Source organism: Odontomachus brunneus, unplaced genomic scaffold (genome assembly GCF_010583005.1).
Source record: "Odontomachus brunneus isolate Ranch 3 - 2012 unplaced genomic scaffold, Obru_v1 Obru_scaffold_081, whole genome shotgun sequence".
NCBI lineage: Eukaryota > Metazoa > Arthropoda > Insecta > Hymenoptera > Formicidae > Odontomachus > Odontomachus brunneus.
Window position 1 is genome coordinate 731,539 of NW_022639531.1, and position 3,797 is coordinate 735,335.

General features: G+C 37.5%; 1 long non-coding RNA gene across 1 annotated transcript; it reads right to left on the reverse strand.

The window, feature by feature from the left end:
* Positions 1 to 1,570: 1,570 nt before the first annotated feature.
* LOC116847604 lies at positions 1,571 to 2,830 on the reverse strand. Its single transcript, XR_004378793.1, has 4 exons — positions 2,699 to 2,830; positions 2,140 to 2,242; positions 1,930 to 2,010; positions 1,571 to 1,590 (listed from the first exon to the last, which is right to left on the reverse strand). It is a non-coding gene; the product is annotated as an uncharacterized LOC116847604 (long non-coding RNA).
* Positions 2,831 to 3,797: the final 967 nt, after the last annotated feature.

Genomic DNA, 3,797 nt, shown 5'->3' on the forward strand with positions numbered 1-3,797 from the left:
CTTCGAGTTGCGAATTGCGTATGAAATATCGCGAACTGCGTCTTCGAGGAAATGTCGGCCTTTCGGATAAACGACATATGTGCGACAAATTCAGTAACAGTCCGATCGAGTTGTAGTATATCGCTTGGATACACGCGCGACGCGAATCACTTACGAAGAAAACGGAATCCGCGAGCGAAGGGAACACGCGACGCGAATCGAAGGCCGATCTCGCGAAATCTTTCGACACGTGGGTAAAGTAATCTGTGCGAAATTCTTACGTACGACACGGAATATCTCTAATATAACGTTTCGATGGTGCAGCGTAGTAGGCTGCAATACAGCTCCGCAGTATTTTTGCGGATAACAGCTTCGCAATACTTTTGCGAAGACAATTCCGCAATATTTTTGCGGATAACAGCTCCGCAATACTTTTGCGAAGACAATTCCGCAATATTTTTGCGAATAACAGATTCGCAATACTTTTGCGCTGACAATTCCGCAATGCTTTTGCGGATAACAACTCCGCAATATTTCTGCGAAGTTCGCTCGCGACTTTTCCGCAAATACGATTCGGTGAAATTCGCAAAATCAAATTAATAATCGCGAACGCGAGCGAGAATGAAATATCAAAAACTATGAAAATTATGACGATAGAGATAAAGATTCTCTTCAAAATTTACGCGAGAAAAATGTTACTGTGCGTGAGATGTCTGTCTTCGTTCAATCGAACTTATCGCGTGTCGCGTAAGTAAACAAATAACTGCTCACATGTCTAACTTGTGTATCGCGTTTTTCGCGAAGGATCAACGCTCGCTAGCATTGTCTCTGTTGTATTCTGTTTTACGAAACTCTAACTCTAAGTGAAAAATTATAACCTAAAAATTTTTCAATGATCGTGAAATTAATTTTGCGAGCAGTTTATATAATCACATTAGATCGCTTCGCGGAGGTGCTGCACGATATCGAATTTTACTTAATAACGAAGCACAAACTCTACTTTATGAAATACAATCGAGATTTAAGCTCACACGAGTGAGAAAATTGAGAAAATTAACGACGGACGGAAGATTTATAACGCAGCTGATATGATTGCGCATTTTCGGTAGCGCAATCTCTGTGGCGCAATTTTTTTGCGCGTTGGCGCACTGCTCGAGACATTTGAAAGATCGTATTCAATAAAACTGAATAATTTTACAAAATTTTGAATGTTCAGAGCGTATACTCAATACTTTAAGCATCTACCAGATAGTGTTGGAGTTTGATTAATCAAAATTTCTTCCGACAAAAATCGTCGACGATTATCAATCTAAGTTATCCAATTAATAAATGTATGTACATTGGAAGAAAACTACTTAAACATTTATTTGCCAAATTTATATAAAAATGCATTATTACTAATATTATTATTTGTAAAAGCGATCTTTCAATTATTTCGAGCAGTGTACTTTATTGGACGGCACATACACACACTACACCACAGCAAAGTAAATCGCATTGGTTCATAAACATGCATTACACCGAAAGACTTTTTGTCTTTCTATTATCAATTTTTCTTTTTGTTTGACTCACCGAACCGCCGATCAGGGCAGCCACGTTCTGCTTTCGTTTCTAGAACAGAAAAATGTTTCGTCGATTAGATTCGTGCATTGATGTCGGTTTGCGTGAAGAAGTTTGAAATATTAAAAAAAATAAACGCGCGATATTTTTCACGCTAGGATAATTTTTTGGAATGCATTCTACTTTTCTTTTTCTCGATGTTTCAAAAAAATTCTTAAATAAAACAAATCAATATTTTTCAAGCGGTGATTTTACTCAGGAAAAATTTTTCCCACGTGTAATTACAATTTAACGCGATCTTTGATTCGATTCAAATTATCTCCATTTCGAGCATAAAAATTATCAATTTTATTGGATTTCTAATTACTAATGCTAATTAGTGAAGCTAACCTTCGAGCTATCCCCGCTTGACCCGAGCCGGATCCTCCGGCGCAGCAGCCCCTAAGAGTTGGCTGGTCGTCTGCTTCGTCTCTGCAACAGAAAGCAGATTTAATTTAGTATTACACATGACAATGGAGTCATTAAGAAACTCGATTCGAAGCAATAAAATATTCGGTTTTGTCGAATTTTTAATTACGAATATAAATTAGTAAAGCTCACCTTCGAGCTGACTCAGATAGGCCCGAGCCGAATCCTCCGGCGCGGCATCCCTCAAGCATCGCATCCCCTAGAGCCGCGTGACTGCGTTTTCTCTATTAGATTTCTGTGACAAAAATTTAATTTAATTTAGTATCAATTAGAAATTTAATAAATTAGTATCAATTGGTTATATGCAGCAAGACGAGAAAAATAAATTGTCATAACGGCACGTTCGAGTTCCTTCCCAATGCGCAATTAAATAATTAAACGATAGCCAAATAAAGAAATAATAATACTCGATTAATTAATAGACGATAATAATAATGTCTGTTCGAACCGTATAGTAATATCCGTTAGTATCAATTAATTACATACGACAGCAAGACAAGATAAGGAAATCGTCGTAACGGTACGCTCGAGTTGCTTCCCAATACGCAATAACAATAATTAAATGACAACCGAATAAAGATGTATAATACTCGAATAATAAATGGATAATGATATTTTACCGGCATTGAGGAACTCGATCGCGACGTTTCTCTATCTACAAGTAAAAAAGTAAATGAAACGCGGTAATTACCAATCGCGGTAAAACCCGCAACACCTGCTCGCGTGAGGAGTACGCTTCTTAATTTGTTTTAATTATCGCCTCAATTATCGCGAAGTCAAAACGCGGTATTAAAATTCGGCACGAAATAATCTAGAAGATAACGCGGCAGCTCCCGATGTGTTCGTCTCGACGGTCGAGAGTGTTATGGCGATGTTTACATGACCCGGCCGCGCGCCCCCCTCAAACCCGCTCAGTCAGCGGCGCGAGCAGGCCGTTACGAAGGCCGTTTACCTAGCTTTGTGGAGCCTAGTTTTTGTTAGAGCCGTTGTTCAGGTATTATTATTATTGATTATTCGATCATCATTATTTTGTTATTATCCACTCGCGGATATTATCACACGATTGTCGAGCAGATATTATTATCACTACTATTTAATATTCGAGTATTATCTCAGATAGCACAGAGAATTCTAAAAGAATTCAGTCGTGTCATCAAGTTTATTTTTAGATACAGAAAGAATTCTTTTCACTAAACTGAACTCTGAATAATTCTTTTTGAATTCTTTTTGAATTCTCTGTGCTATATATGATTACTTCTTTATTCGGTTATTATTTAATCTATTCGATTATTTAATTATTGCTATTACGCATAGGAAAGCAACTCGGGCGTGCCGTTACAACGATTTTTTTACCTCATCTTTCATCAGTTATTATCGCCGTTGCCCAGTTATAATTATTCGATAATTTTGATTAATTAAATCCTAACACTGTCTGGCAGATGCCATTAAAGTATCGAGTATATTCTCAAAATTCAAATTTATGTAAAATTATTCAGTTTTATTGAATGCGATCTTCCAGGTGTCTCGATCAATGCGCCAACGCACAGAAATTGCGCCACAGAAAATGCATAATCACATTACTCGCCTCGATAGATCTTCCGGCGGTCGTTAATTTTCTCAGTTTTCTCTCTCGCGTGAACTTGAGTCGCGATTACATTTCACAAAGTACAGAGTTCGTTAAATAAAATTCGATATTGTGCGGCGTCTGCGTGAAACGATCTAACGTGATTATATAAACTGCTCGCGAAATTAATTTCACGATCGTCGGAAAACTTTCAGGTTTCAATTTT